The sequence below is a fragment of the Protopterus annectens genome, chromosome 2.part1 (genome assembly GCF_019279795.1).
Source record: "Protopterus annectens isolate FY-2018-M chromosome 2.part1, PAN1.0, whole genome shotgun sequence".
NCBI classification, from domain to species: Eukaryota; Metazoa; Chordata; order Ceratodontiformes; family Protopteridae; genus Protopterus; species Protopterus annectens.
Genome location: NC_056729.1, coordinates 957,141,119 through 957,158,795, shown reverse-complemented (window position 1 = coordinate 957,158,795; position 17,677 = coordinate 957,141,119).

Below are 17,677 nucleotides of genomic sequence, written 5' to 3'. Positions count from 1 at the left end.
TAATAATGAGTGCATATGTGAGTCATAATATGAGTGCATATGTGAGTCATAAAATGAGTACATACGTGAGTCATAATATGAGTGCATATGTGAGTGATAGTAATGAGTGCACATGTGAGTGATAATAATGAGTGCATATGTCAATGATAATAATGAGTGTATATGTGAGTCATAATAATGAGTGCATACATTAGTCATAATAATGATTGCTTATGTGAGTCATAATATGAGTGCATATGTGAGTGATATTATGATTGCAAATGTGAGTGATAATATAAGTGCATATGTGAGTGATAATATGAGTACGTATATGAGTTATAATGAGTGTATATGTGAGTCATAATATGAGTCCATATGTGAGTCATAATATGAGTCCATATGTGAGTCATAACAATGAGTGCATATGTGAGTCATAATAATAAGTGCATATGTGAGTCATAATAATGAGTGCATATGTGAGTCATAATAGGAGTTCATATGTGAGTCATAATATGAGCGCATATGTGAGTCATAATATGCGTGCATATGGGAGTCAAAAATGAGCGCATATCTGAGTCATAATAATGAGTGCATAGGTGAGTGATTTTAATGAGTGCATGTGTGAGTGATAATGAGTGCATATGTGAATCATAATAATGAGTGCATATGTGAGTCATAATGAGTGCATATGTGAGTGATAATATGAGTGCATATGTGAGTTATAACAGGAGTACATATGTGAGTCATAATAATAAGTGCATGTTTGAGTAATAATATGAGTGCATATGTGAGTCATAAAATGAGTGCATATGTGAGTGATAATAATGAGTGCTTACATGCGTGATAATAATGAGTGCATATATGAGTCAATATGAGCACATATGTGAGTCATATGAGTGCATATGTGAGTCATAATAATGAGCGCATATGTGAGTCATAATAATGAGCATATATGTGAGTCATAATATGAGAGCATATGTGAGTCATAATATGAGCGTATATGTGAGTCATAATAAGAGTGCATATGAGTCATAATATGAGGGCATATGTGAGTCATAATATGAGTGCATATGTGAGTCGTAATATGAGCGCATATGTGAGTCATAATAATGAGCGCTTATGTGAGTCATAAAATGAGTGCTTATGTGAGTTATAATAACGTGTGCATATGTGAGTGATAACAATGAGTGCATATGTGAGTGATAATAATGAGTGCATATGTGAGTCATAATAGGATGTATATGTGAGTCATACTATGAGTGCATATGTCATTCAGAATATGAGTGCATATGTGTGTCATAATATGAGTACAAATGTATGTCATAAAATGAGTGTGTATGTGAGTTATGAGTGCATATGTGAGTGATAATAACGTATGCATATGTGAGTGATAACATTGAGTGCATATGTGAGTGACAATAATGAGTGCATATGTGAGTCATAATAGGAGTGTATATGTGAGTCATACTATGAGTGCATATGTGAGTCATAATATCAGTGCATATGTGAGCCAAAATATGAGTGCATATGTGAGTCATAAAATTAGTGCATATGTGAGTAATAATAATGAGTGGATATGTGAGTGATAATGAGTGCATATATGAGTCATAATAATGAGTGCATATGTGAGTCATAATACTGAGTGCAAATATGAGTCATAATAATGAGTGCATATGTGAGTGACAATAATGAGTGCATATGTGAGTCATAATAATGAGTGCACATGTGAGTCATAATATGAGTGCATATGTGAATGATAATATGAGTACATAGGTGAGCCATAATGTGAGTGCATATGTGAATCATAATATGAGTGCATATGTGAGTCATAATAATGAGTGCATTTGTGAGTCATAATATGAGTACATATGTGAGTCATAATATTAGTACATATGTGAGTCATAATGTGAGTGCATATGGGAGTCATAAAAATGAGTACATATGGGAGTCATAATATGAGTGCATATGTGAGTCAAAATAAGTGCATAAGTAAGTCATAATAATGAGCGCATATGTGAGTCATAAAAATGAGTGCATATGTGAGTCATAATATGAGTGCAAATGTGAGTCATAATATGAGTGTATATGTGAGTGATAATAAGAGTGCATATGTGAGTCATAATATCAGCACATATGTGAGTCATAATATGAGTGCATATGTGAGTCATAATATGAGCACATATGTGAGTCATAATATGAGTGCATATGTGAGTCATAATATGAGTGCATATGTGAGTCATAATATGATTGCATATGTGAGTCATAAAAATGAGTGCATATGTGAGTCATAATATGAGTGCATATGTGAGTGATGAAAATGAGTGCCAATGTGAGTCATAATAATGAGCGCATATGTCATTCACAATATGAGCACATATGTGAGTCATAATATGAGTGCATATGTGAGTCATAATGTAAGTGCATATGGGAGTCATAAAATGAGTGCATACGTAAGTCATAATATGAGTGCATATGTGAGTGATATTAATGAGTGCACATGTGAGTGATAATAATGAATGCATATGTCAGTGATAATAATGATTGCTTATGTGAGTCATAATATGAGTGCATATGTCAGTGATATTATGATTGCAAATGTGAGTGATATTATGATTGCAAATGTGAGTGATAATATGAGTGCATATGTGAGTCATAATGAGTGTATATGTGAGTCATAATATGAGTCCATATGTGAGTCATAATAATGAGTGCATATGTGAGTGATAATAATGAGTGAATATGTAAGTCATAATAATGAGTGCATATATGAGTCATAATAGGAGTGCATATCTGAGTCATTATAGGAGTTCATATGTCAGTGATAATAATGAGTGCATATGTCAGTGATAATAATGAGTGCGTATGTGAGTGATAATAATGAGTGCATTTGTGAGGGATAATAATGAGTGCATATGTGAGTGATAAGAGGAGGACATATGTGATTCATAATATGAGCGGATATGTGAGTCATAATATGAGGGCAGATGTGAGTCATAATATGATTGCAGATGTGAGTATAATATGAGTGCATATGTGAGTCATGATATGAGAGCATATGTGAGCCATGATATGAGCGCATATGTGAGGCATGATATGAGCATATATGAGAGTCATAAAATGAGCGCAAATGTGAGTCATAATAATGATTGTATATGTGAGACATAATAAAGAATGCATATTTGAGTCATAATAATGAGTGCATATGTGAGTGAAAATAATGAGTGCATATGTGAGTCATAATAATGTGAGTCATAATATGAGTGCATATGTGAGTCATAATATGAGTGCACTCATGAGTCATAAGAATTAGTGCATATGTGAGTCATAATAATGAGTGCGTATGTGCGTCATAATATGAGTGCACATGTGAGTGATAATATGAGTGCATATGTGAGTCATAAAATGAGTGCATTTGTGACTGATAATAATGACTGCATATGTGAGTGATGATAATGAGTGCATATGTGAGTCATAATATGAGAGCATATGTGAGGCATAATATGACCGCATATATGAGTCATAACATGGGTACTTATGTGAGTCATAATAATGAGTGCATATGTGAGTCATAATAAGGAGTGCATATGTGAGTCATAATAGGAGTGCATATGTGAGTCATAATAATGAGTGCATATGTGAGTCATGATATGAGCACATATGTGAGTCATGATATGAGCGCATATATGAGTCATGATATGAGCGCATATGTGAGTCATAATATGAGCGCATATGTGAGCCACAATGTGAGTGCATATGTGAGTCATAAAAATGAGTACGTGTGAGTCATGATAAGAGCGCATATGTGAGTCATACTAATAAGCGCATATGTGTCATAATAATGTACGCATATGTGAGTCATAAAAATGAACGTTTATGTGAGTCATGATATGAGTGCATATGTGAGTCATAAAATGAGTGCATATGTGAGTCATAATTTGAGTGCATATGTGAGTGATAGTAATAAGTGAACATGTGAGTGATAATAATGAGTGCATATGTGAGTCATAATAATGAGTGCCTATTTGAGTCATAATAATAAGTGCATATGTGAGTCATAATAATGATTTCTTATGTGAGTCATAATATGAGTGCATATGTGATATTATGACTGCAAATGTGATTGATAATATAAGTGCATATGTGAGTGATAATACGAGTGCATATTTGAATCATAATGAGTGCATATGTGAGTCAGAATATGAGTCCATACGTGAGTCATAATAATGAGTACATATGTGAGTCATTATAATGAGCGCATATGTGAGTCATAATAAGGAGTACATATGTGAGTCATAATGATTGCATATGTGAGTCATAATAGGTGTTCATATGTGAGTCATAATAGGAGTGCATATGTGAGTCATAATATGAGCACATATGTGAGTCATAATATGAGCCCATATGTGAGTCATAATAGGAGTGCATATGTGAGTCATAATATGAGTGCATATGTGAGTCATAATATGAGTGCATATGTGAGTCAGAAAATAAGTGCATATGTGAGTGATAATAATGAGTGCTTATGTGAGTGATAATATGAGCGCATATGTGAGTCATAATATGAGTGCATATGTGAGTCATAATAGAAGTGCATATGTGAGTCATAATACGAGTGCATATGTGAGTCATAATATGAGTGCATATGTGAGTCATAAAATGAGTGCATATGTGAGTTATAATATGAGTGCATATGTGAGTGATAATATGAGCGCATATGTGAGTCATAATATGAGTGCATATGTGAGTCGTAGAAATGAGTACATATGTGCATCATAATATGAGTGCATATGTGAGTCATAATACGAGCGCATATGTCAGTCATAATAATGAGTGCATATGTCAGTCATAATAATGAGCCCTTATGTGAGTCATGATAGGAGTGCTTATGTGAGTCATACTATGAGTGCATATGTGAGTCATAATATGAGTGCATAAGTGAGTCATAATATGAGTCCATATGTGAATGATAATATGAGTGCATATGTGAATGATAATATGAGTGCATATCTGAGTCATAAGTGCATAGGTGAATCATGAGTGCTTATGTGAGTCCTAAAATGAGTGCATATGTGATTGATAATAATGAGTGCATATGCAAGTGATAATAATGAGCGCATATGTGAGTCATAAATGAGTGCATATGTGAGTCATAATAATGAGTGCATATGTGAGTCATAATAATGAGTGCATATGTGAGTCATAATATGAGTGCATATGTGAGTCAAAATATGAGTCCATATGTGAATGATAATATGAGTGCATATCTGAGTCATAATGTGTGTGCATATGTGAGTCATAATATGAATGCATATATGAATCATAATAATGAATGCATATGTGAATCATTATAATGTGTGCATATGTGAGTGATAATAATGAGTGCATATGTGAGTCATAATAATGACTGTATATTGGAGTCATAACAATGAGTGCATATGTGAGTCATAATAATGAATGCATATGTGAGTCATAATAGTAGTGCATATGTGAGTCATAATAGGAGTGCATATCTGAGTCATAATAAGAGTACATATGTGAGTGAAAATAATGAGTGCATATGTTAGAGATAATAACGAGTGCGTATGTGAGTCATAATAATGAGTGCATTTGTGACTGATAATAATGAGTGCATATGTGAGTGATAATAGGAGTGCATATGCGTGACATAATATGAGCGCATATGTGAGTATAATATGAGCGCATATGTGAGTCATAATAAGAGTGCATATGCGAGACATAATATGAGCGCATATGTGAGTCATAATATGAGGGCAGATGTGAGTCATAATATGAGCGCATATGTGAGTATAATATGAGCGCATATGTGAGTCATAATAAGAGTGCATATGCGAGACATAATATGAGAGCTTATGTGAGTCATAATATGAGTGCATTTGTGAGTCGTAGAAATGAGTACATATGTGCGTCATAATATGAGTGCATATGTGAGTCATAATATGAGCGCATATGTGAGTCATAATAATGAGTGCATATGTGAATCATAATAATGAGCGCTTATGTGAGTCATAATAGGAGTGCATATGTGAGTGATAATAATGAGTGCATTAGTGAGTCATACTATGAGTGCATATGTGAGCCATAATATGAGTGCATATGTGAGTCATAAAATGAGTGCTTATGTGAGTCACAAAATGAGTGCATATGTGAGTGATAATAATGAGTGCATATGTGAGTTATAATAATGAGTGCATATGTGAGTCATAATGAGTGCATATGTGAGTCATAATAATGAGTGCAAATGTGAGTCATAAAATGAGTGCATGTGTGAGTGACAATAATGAATGCATATGTGAGTCATAATAATGAGTGCACATGTGAGTCTTAATATGAGTACATATGTGAGTCATAATATGAGTCCATATGTGAATGATAATATGAGTGCATATGTGAGTCATAATATGAGTGCATATAAGAGTCATAATAATGAGTGCATATGTGAATTATTATAATGTGTGCATATGTGAGTGATAATAATGAGTGCATATGTGAGTAATAATATGAGTGCATATGTGTGTCATAATATGAGTGCATATGTGAATGATAATATGAGTGCATATGTGAGTGATATTAATTGCATATGTGAGTCATAATATAAAGGAATATGTGAGTCATAATATGAGTGCATATGTAAGTCATAATAATGAATGCATATGTGAGAGATAATAATGAGTGCATATTGGAGTCATAATAATGAGTGCATATGTGAGTCATAATAGGAGTGCATATCTGTGTCATAATAAGAGTACATATGTGAGTGATAATAATGAGTGCATATGTCAGTGATAATAATGAGTGCATATGTGAGTTATAATATGAGTGCATATGTCAGTGATAATAATGAGTGCATATGTGAGTTATAATATGAGTGCATATGTGAGTCATAATATGAGCGCATATGTGAGTCATAATATGAGGGCAGATGTGAGTCATAATATGAGCGCATATGTTTGTATAATATGAGCACATATGTGAGTCATAATATGAGGGCAGATGTGTGTCATTAAATGAGCGCATATGAGAGTATAATATGAGTGCATATGTGAGTCATGATATGAGCATATATGTGAGTCATGATATGAGCGCATATGTGAGTCATGATATGAGTGTATATGTGATTCATTATATGAGCACATACGTGAGTGATAATAATGAGTGCATATGCGAGTCATAATAATGAATGCATATGTGAGTCATAATATGAATGCATATGTGAGTGATAATATGAGTGCATATGTGAGTCATAATAATGAGTGCATATGTGAGTCATAATAATGAGTGCATATGTGAGTCATAATAGGAGTGCATATGTGAGTCATAATATGAGTGCATATGCAAGTCATAATAATATGTGCATAAGTGAGTCATAATATGAGTGGATATGTGAGACATAATATGAGTGCATTTGTGAGTCATAACAATGAGTGCATATGTGAGTCATAATATGAGTGCATTTGTGAGTCATAACAATGAGTTCATATGTGAGTGATAATGAGTGCATATGTGAGACATATTGGGAGTGCATATGTGAGTCATAATATGAGTGCATATGTGAGTGATACTAATGAGTGCATATGTGAGTCATATTGGGAGTGCATATGCAAGACATAATATGAGAGCATATGTGAGTCATAATATGAGTCCATATGTGAGTCGTAGAAATGAGTACATATGTGTGTCATAATATGAGTGCATATGTGACTCATAATATGAGCGCATATGTGAGTCATAATAATGAGTGCATATGTGAATCATAATAATGAGCACTTATGTGAGTCATAATAGGAGTGCATATGTGAGTGATAATAATGAGTGCATATGTGAGTCATAATAAGAGTGTATATATGAGTCATACTATGAGTGCATTAGTGAGTCATACTATGAGTGCATATGTGAGCCATAATATGAGTGCATATGTGAGTCATAAAATGAGTGCTTATGTGAGTCACAAAATGAGTGCATATGTGAGTGATAATAATGAGTGCATATGTGAGTTATAATAATGAGTGCATATGTGAGTCATAATGAGTGCATATGTGAGTCATAATAATGAGTGCAAATGTGAGTCATAAAATGAGTGCATGTGTGAGTGACAATAATGAACGCATATGTGAGTCATAATAATGAGTGCACATGTGAGTCTTAATATGAGTACATATGTGAGTCATAATATGAGTCCATATGTGAATGATAATATGAGTGCATATGTGAGTCATAATATGAGTGCATATAAGAGTCATAATAATGAGTGCATATGTGAATTGTTATAATGTGTGCATATGTGACTGATAATAATGAGTGCATATGTGACTGATAATAATGAGTGCATATGTGAGTGATAATATGAGTGCATATGTGTGTCATAATATGAGTGCATATGTGAATGATAATATGAGTGCATATGTGACTGATATTAATTGCATATGTGAGTCATAACATAAAGGAATATGTGAGTCATAATATGAGTGCATATGTAAGTCATAATAATGAATGCATATGTGAGAGATAATAATGAATGCATATTGGAGTCATAATAATGAGTGCATATGTGAGTCATAATAGGAGTGCATATCTGTGTCATAATAAGAGTACATATGTGAGTGATAATAATGAGTGCATATGTCAGTGATAATAATTAGTGCATATGTGAGTTATAATATGAGTGCATATGTGAGTCATAATATGAGCGCATATGTGAGTCATAATATGAGGGCAGATGTGAGTCATAATATGAGCGCATATGTTTGTATAATATGAGCACATATGTGAGTCATAATATGAGGGCAGATGTGTGTCATTAAATGAGCGCATATGAGAGATTAATATGAGTGCATATGTGAGTCATGATATGAGCATATATGTGAGTCATGATATGAGCGCATATGTGAGTCATGATATGAGTGCATATGTGATTCATTATATGAGCACATACGTGAGTGATAATAATGAGTGCATATGCGAGTCATAATAATGAATGCATATGTGAGTCATAATATGAATGCATATGTGAGTGATAATATGAGTGCATATGTGAGTCATAATAATGAGTGCATATGTGAGTCATAATAATGAGTGCATATGTGAGTCATAATAGGAGTGCATATGTGAGTCATAATATGAGTGCATATGCAAGTCATAATAATATGTGCATAAGTGAGTCATAATATGAGTGGATATGTGAGACATAATATGAGTGCATTTGTGAGTCATAACAATGAGTGCATATGTGAGTCATAATATGAGTGCATTTGTGAGTCATAACAATGAGTTCATATGTGAGTGATAATGAGTGCATATGTGAGTCATATTGGGAGTGCATATGTGAGTCATAATATGAGTGCATATGTGAGTGATACTAATGAGTGCATATGTGAGTCATATTGGGAGTGCATATGTGAGTCATAATATGAGTGCATATGTTAGTGATAATAATGAGTGCATATGTGAGTGATAAAGAGTGCATATGTGAGTCATAATATGAGCACATATGTGAGTCATAATAGGAGCGCATATGTGAGTCATAATATGGGCACATATGTGAGCCATAATAATAAGTGCATATTTGAGCCATAATAGGAGTGCATATGTGAGTCATAATAATGAGTGCATATGTGAGTCATGATATGAGAACATATGTGAGTTATGATATGAGCGCATATGTGGGTCATAATATGAGCACATATGTGAGTCATATCAGTGTATATGTGAGTCATAATATGAGTGCATATGTGAGTCATATTATGAGCGCATATGTGAGTCATAACATGAGCGCATATGTGAGTCATAATAATGAGCGCATATGTGAGCCATAATAATTACGCATATGTGAGTCATAATAATGAGTGCATATCTGAGTCATAATCTGAGCGAAGAAGTGAGTCATAATATGAGCGCATATGTGAGTCATAATATGAGTGCATATGTGGGTCTTAATATCAGCGCATATGTGAGTCATAGTAATGAGCGCATATGTGAGTCATAATAATGGGTGCATATATGAGTCATAATTTCTTGCCCATTCATAAGTGAAGCTAGTATGATTTTAGGCCTAAATGTAATATACATTTATATATATATATATATATATATATATATATATATATATATATATATATAAATTCTCATTGTATAACATTTATTTATTTACTTGTTTTTTATTCATTCATTTGTTTGCATTTTTCTACCTGGAAAGTCCAACTGGACAGCAGTCCCTTTTCACTGGAGGTCCAGGGAGAAAATATCCATTACAGCTATTAAACAACAAGGCCCACAATTTGATATAAGATAGAGATATAACAACAATTAGAATTAGATAATTACATGGACATTTACTGAATTCTGCAAATGATCAGTCATATAAAAGACAGCATGTGGTTTACTGTTAATTATACAAAACAATCATAAAAAGGATCAAGTTGGTGTAACTATAAAAATAGGTGCAAATTCTATGTACATCAATGCATTGTTTGCATATTGATGGGTAGAGATTAGTATCTCTCTAGAGGAAGTGATGCAAATTTTTTTCACTAAAATTCAAGATGGAACTCATACTTTACCTTTGGAGTGAGCAGTATAACTCTTTGAAAATGTAATGAATGTGTTTCAGACAATATGAGAATACAAGTATATATATATATATATATATATATATATATATATATATATATATATATATATATAAACAAAAAGTATGGTAAAATTTATGGTTTTGGTGGCTGTAGGCCTGACAATGACCCAGATGACCTACATTCAAGTAACAGCTTGAATGTTGAAGATTTGTGTGGGGAGGGCTGGTGCCGAGGACAGAAGAGTGGCATACAACATTGAGACTGAGGGAACATGCTACCAAGCTGAATCAACGTTAGTCTCCAGGTAAGAGGAGCTTTTCTGGGAGGGTGTGAAGCATCATGCACATGTTAGTGAGTGGGATGTTATTATGAATATGATGAAAAAACCTTGATGGATGTCTAACTGGCAGCCTTTCTCACCTAGCTTAACTTTCATCGAGGCAGATGATGGTTAGAAGGCACTGGAGAGAAGCAATTTAATGGATAAAAAAGTAAATAATCGGGAGACAGCCTTCCTGATAATATTCAGTTGTGCACTGTACCTATATCTAATCAAGTTAAAAGATAGTGGAACTTCAATTGAAAGAAGACAAAAGGTTACATTTTCAACTTGATGAGTCTAAAAATTGCTGGAGAGAACCCTACCTTGACTATCAAGTAGGATTTAAACTCCCCACATCTCTCCAAGAAACCGTAATGGTAATGATTTCCTTTGAAAAACAGTAATCAGAGAGTTCAATACTGAGGTGTTAAACCTGACCAGATGGAGCCTTATGTTGTAACAGAATGAGCTGTAGGAAAACCATTAGTGTGGCTGTTAAAAGACCACTAAACTCTGAGGATATAACAAAAGTAAACCCTTGAAGTGTTCTTGTACATTACATCATGTAGCATTTCCTTTTAAAAACAAAAAAGACAGATCTCCGTCTTTAAAGCACTCAAGTCTGTACAAGTACGTTTCTCCCCTTTGCTTCTCTTACAAAATGTCATCAAAATATTAGAATATATAGAACAACCCTAATGTGAATTTAAATTCTTGAGTTGCTTAGTTTCCCCGAAACATTTTCTTGCTATAAGGACACGAAAGTTTATGAAACTATGCAAATCATCAATCGTGGAAAATGCAGGAAGATAAATTAAGCAGCGATTTCCACAAAACTTGATTTACCTCTAAGCTTAGTATGTCACAAAATATCATATTTTCAGATTATAAGGCTAGGGAAATATAGAGAAAAACTATACTATCACATCCTGAGAAGAATATCCATTGATGCTGCTTCCCGTGATTGTTTTATTTGGGAATGTTTCTGCTTGGAAAGCCTCCCTTTGAAACACATTATTTATGCTCTAAAGCAGTTATTAAATCATTTGTTGCATAACAAAACAACAGTAATTCAGAAGCACAATTTTTGATCTTTACAGGATGCAGTATGCAAAATCCTAGACCAGGTTATGTAATCAATTATTGATGGCTATTTTGCTACTCCCTACAACATAAACAACTATACACAAAACAAAGATTTCCCATTCAATACTGCTTCTGAATAACATTTTAAGGAACAGTGTCATAGTGGAATGTTTACATCAGGTAAATCTAAAACTAGTAAATAAAGGCCAGGGTTATAGCGTTATGACAAACACCCCACTGACTTGTATGAACCCTCCTTATTCAATGCTTTTCAGCCTTATGACCAAAACTATCAAATTATGTCTAAAATGCTTCAATGTATATTAATAGATCACTTTAAAGATCTGTTAGTGATTGCCATACTAGACTAAGGTTAGACACCAAGGAACACAACACATTTTATTTATTGTTACACAATCTGTTATTAAGCCAACATTATGTATTTTAACCCCTTTAGCTTTTATTTATTATTTGAAAATTATTATTAGAACCAAAAGAAAGGAAAATAAACAAAATTACAATATGTCATGCTTAAGTTAAAAATGCAGTCAATGTAATATAATGTTGCATACATTTGAGATCAGCAGTAAATTGGTAATTTTTTACTCACACAGGTTTTTAACACTTGGAATGCTACCCATGCTGACTCTTCTATTTGCACACTTAGATGAATTCTTGAAAAGAAGCCCATGAGCCTTTTTCAAGGCAGAGTTTACCAGTATGAAGGACTGTGGCCTCATATGTTTATACAAACAGTACAAAATAATTTAAGTCAACACTGGCCAATAACATGTTAACGGTGCCTATTTGCAAATCCTTCTTTCTGAAATATATTTTCAAATAATTCAGAATAACTTTAGCTAAAACTGGCTGTAGGCTATCATTGTGTTGAATGTCATGAAACTATTGCATGCCTCCCCCAAAAGAGTGTTCTTGCTTGAGTTATTTGGAATTAGGTTCATCCTAGATCTTCCAGAAAAAAAAAAAAAAACAGAAAGCCTCTGTACTGGAACTTTGTGGAAACTTTGGTGGTTCTACCCAAAATATCAAGCAGAACATCCTTAGTCTATACTTTCTTCTCCCTGCACAAGCTCTATATGCCTTATAATCACGTAGGTGTAAAATTCCATTAAGACTCATAACAAAAGGATAACATCTGTATTTTTGTGGAAAATAAAATGGATTGAATTTATGCAGTCCATGTTCACTCGTACTCAAAATAGCAACACAGGAGAGGTTGTCAACCCACCCACCACTACACATGCACATACTACTACTACTCATGCACATAGTACACGTCTAACATAAATATCAACATATGCGGAGGCTCTATCAAAAAATCCTACCAAGACACCAGAGGCACCCAAAACACAAGACTGCTACAAGTAACACAGTTGCCACAGCACCCATGACACGTAACAACACCAGTGTCTCACCTACCAAGCCCGTAAGGTGTAACTCTCAAAAAACAAATTTTCTAGTCATTGGAGATTCAATAGTGAGACACGTGGATGTCCCATTCACCAGGTTGGACAAGGAGAAAATCCCAGTCAGCTGACTGTCCAGTGCCAGGATTCATTAAACCATGCATGAACTCAGGTCTCTCAGCAACAAGTACCATTATGATTCTGCCATAGTTCTTGTTCAAGTGAACAACCTGAGACATATCTCACTGGACTATATGAAGAGACACATATCTGAGCTCTGAGCATGTGTCCCAGGCAGGTATGACCCTAGCATACTACCCTCACCTAGAATGATGCCACAGTAGAAAAAAATGATTGATTTCAATAATTGTCTTAGTTTTTGGCATCATTCAAAGGGGATTCAGATTCTGTCAACCTGGGACACCATTCAGCTGCTGGCAAAGCCTCTGACTTCCCCCATAGTGCCTTTTTTAGGCAAGGTCTCGAAGACAAACTTACTAATGTGAAATCTGCCAATCATAACAGAATAAGGGTCATGTTGCTAAATGCTAGGAATGTAAGCCAAAAACTGCAAACCCTGGAAGCACTTCTATCACTCAAAAATGTAGATGTCTGTGCAGTCACAGAAGCCTGGTTCAAGGCCTCAGAGATTACCTCAGCCTTGAAAAGCTACAATGCCTTCCACACATTCAGACCACAAAATGAACATGTGAGAACCAAAGGAGAAGGTGTTTCTATCTATATTAGAGATAAATTCACCTCCCATCTTGTTAGACTGGACAACTCCATAGAGTTACTCTAAGTTCAGGGTACAGTGGGTAAGACCACCATTCAAGTCATAACCAGTTACAGATCTCTCTCCATGGGTCAAAATACGCACAAAGCCTACTTGATCAAACTGGAGACAATCCAAATATCACTGAACACTCTGGTTATGGGGAATTTCAATTATCCCATCACCAAATGGGAAGCCTACACTAGCCCTACCTCACTAATGCAAAAGTTCCTTGACTTTTTTAACTCAAATGCCCTGGAACAAATTGTTCATACCCTGATAAGAGGCACAAATATACTAGATATGGTCCTCACTAATATGTTAAACAGATGCACTACCACAACTGTCAGACAGTCATTAGTTAAATCTCACCACAAATCAGTCACCTTCAAGCTGACACTAACACCAGAACTCACAAAGGGCAAAATCAGACTAAAAACCTTCACCAAGGCAAACTATGCCCTCCTAGGTGAAGGTATAAATGCATTCTGAGCCCCAAGCCCAACTGGAAGTGGTAACTACACTGAAACTTACGTTAAGGCCATGTACAATCACTTGCATAAGTGTATAGACTCAGCTGTACCAGAAAGAATCAAAGCCAGAGCCCCAAGTAAAAACAAGCCACTATGGTGGACATCCAGTTTCAACAAACTTTACAATAAATGCAAAAAGTTGCTGTCCAAGGAAACAAAGCAAGACCCCAACAGTGGAAAAGCACCCTCCTCAGCCTCAACAAGCAAATTAGACACCTTGTCTGATCCTCTAAGGATTCTTTGAGAAAAACTTAGCAGGCACAGCCAAGGATAACCATAAGGCCTTTTACAGCTACCTATATAGCCTAAAAGGTAGGACTCAAGCACACGCAACACACACTGACCCCACAGAGATAGCACACCTGTTAGCAGATAGGTAGGGTGAAAATGTCACTGCCTCAGACCCTCCAAACCTTTTACAAACCTTCCCTTAAACTTCCTCTCACCCTACATATCTGAAGAGCAGGTCATCAAAGCCTTGTCCAAGGCAAAAAACACAACCTCTATGGAACCAGATGGCATCACAGGCTTCTAGACAGGCTAAAACAGGAACTAGCATCATCATTAAGTGCCAGTTTCAATCATAGTCTAACCCAAAGGATTTGTTCCTGCAAAATGAAGAACAGCAACAGTTATTTCCCTCCAAAAAGGTGGCCTAGCAACAGTCCCAGGCAATTACAGACCCATAAGCCTGACCAGCCTCATCTGTAATGCCATTGAATGTATCATTATGGACCTCATAAGTAAAGACATAGGTGACTTCCAAACCCTGGCTCCTGCCCAAGTCGGCTTCCTCAAGTGTAGATCCTGCCTGTGAAGAAGGCAAATCTGTGCACACAGAGTACTCAGGCATTACTGATAAACTTAACAAACTGAATGCAAACCCCTTCTTTGTAAGATGGGTTGCCAACTGGCTCACAAAGTGGACAGATATTTTCAAAGTGGGTGACTCACATCAACCAACAGACCTGTTACCATTGGGGTGCCACAGTGGTCAATGCTGAGCTCCCTACTGTTTGGTATATACTTCTCAGAAGTTTAGTTAAAAACTAAGGGGTTGTGGCTGCCCAAGTTTGCAGACAACAGCAAACTTGGTGCAATTATTATATCCCCAAATCATGTCAGCATACTCCAGGAGGATCTTATGCAAACCAAGGGCTGGTATATTAGTCATAGTCTCAAACTGAATGCAAGGAAATGCATCATCATTATCTTTGGCACAAGCAATATCCCCTCACACTATCACATCAGCAACAATACCCTAAGTACCCACAAAGTGTTAAGGGACCTGAGATACAAGTTGACTGCAACCTTATCATCGACCACCATATGCCTACTGTAAGAAGGAAAGCTTTCTACATAGCACTCTTGATTAGTAGAGGTGTCCCCTCAACAGCAAAAGAGCTTATAACCCCTCTATACTCGGCACTAATCCGGCCCATAATTGATATAACTCCATGCTCAACATGTAATGTACAAAGCACCTGCAGCAATTGGAGAGACCTCAGAGGTTTCTAACAAAAAAGATCAAGGGACTCCACTATGTGTCATACAAAGACTGACTAAACCCCCTGTCACTATATCATATAGACTTTTTAGGGGAGACTTATGCCCGGCTTACAGAGCAATCTCAAATCCAAACCTAATGAACTTACTGCATATCCATAAATCAAGCGGGACTAGGGATACCCATTCCAGGGACCTTAATATGGCCTGTGACTTAAACAGGACATGCTGGAGGGATAGATTTATCTCCCAGCAACTCCCACATCTTTGCAATAGGCTATGTATTCATGTGAAACAGAGCACCTCTATGACACTGCTCAAGATGAACCTGGATGAGTAGATGGGGCATCATAAATTCGTACCTGGAATAGTGCTCACAACCCTTCTGGACATGGGCGGCCAATACTAAATGCAATCTTGGGTGTTAAGTAACATTTCTATGGTATTACATTGGGATGAAATGGCTAGACTTAAATTGACCTCCAGGTCGATAGCCTAGTAATCTCCTATGATCCTATGATCGTAAATGTACAACAAACGATTTTCTAGGATGGGGCACTACAAGAAAACAAGATTATAGCAGAATGGGATAATAAGAAACAAAGTCTTCTCTTCATAACAAAAGTGACAGCTACAATACTTTGTGTTGCCAGCACCAGATTCTTCTTTAACTAATCAATAAAAAGGTATCAGATCCATTGCTCATTCATCAGTTTTTGAAGTAGACTAGCAAGCAGATAGTTAAATGTACCTTCATAAAATATCTTTATATAGTTTTTCCTTTGATGAATCACTAATCATATCATAAGGTGTTAAAACTCTTCATTTTATTTCACAGTTACTATGTTAATGTCACACAGTCTGAGTTACTATAATTACTTTCTTAAATTACAGGATATTCAAAACTGATCCCAGGATTCCTTGATCATTGGCTATGTTTATATAGAATAATGGTCATTTATTCATAAGACTGGCATTTTCAAGGGGAAATAATTATTTACATCACAAATAATTATATTCTGCATGCAAGTAATTATTCAGCATGTGAAGTAATGCTATCATTAGGTTGGCAGGGTGTACAAATATTACAATGTTTAGTCATTTCAGAATTGCTGCATGCCCTTTAATGCCAAGTTGCATCTTTTTTAAATGTAAAGTCAGTACTGTGTTCACAGATTGTCATAATGTGTTACTGCATGATGGAAATTGTGTCACACTGAAAAGGTTATGACTCTTTAGTGTACAATGAAATGCATGATTAAATGACTCATTATAATTTCGAATGCAGTTTGGCATTATTAAGAAGAAAGAAATATTTGAGACTCGTATATTCAGATAATTCCAGCAGTAATTAAATATATATATATACATACATATATATATATATATATATACATACATATATTTGGGATGTCTGAATTAATGCAGTGGTATTCTTTGTAACTGTTTCTCTAGAAAATCGT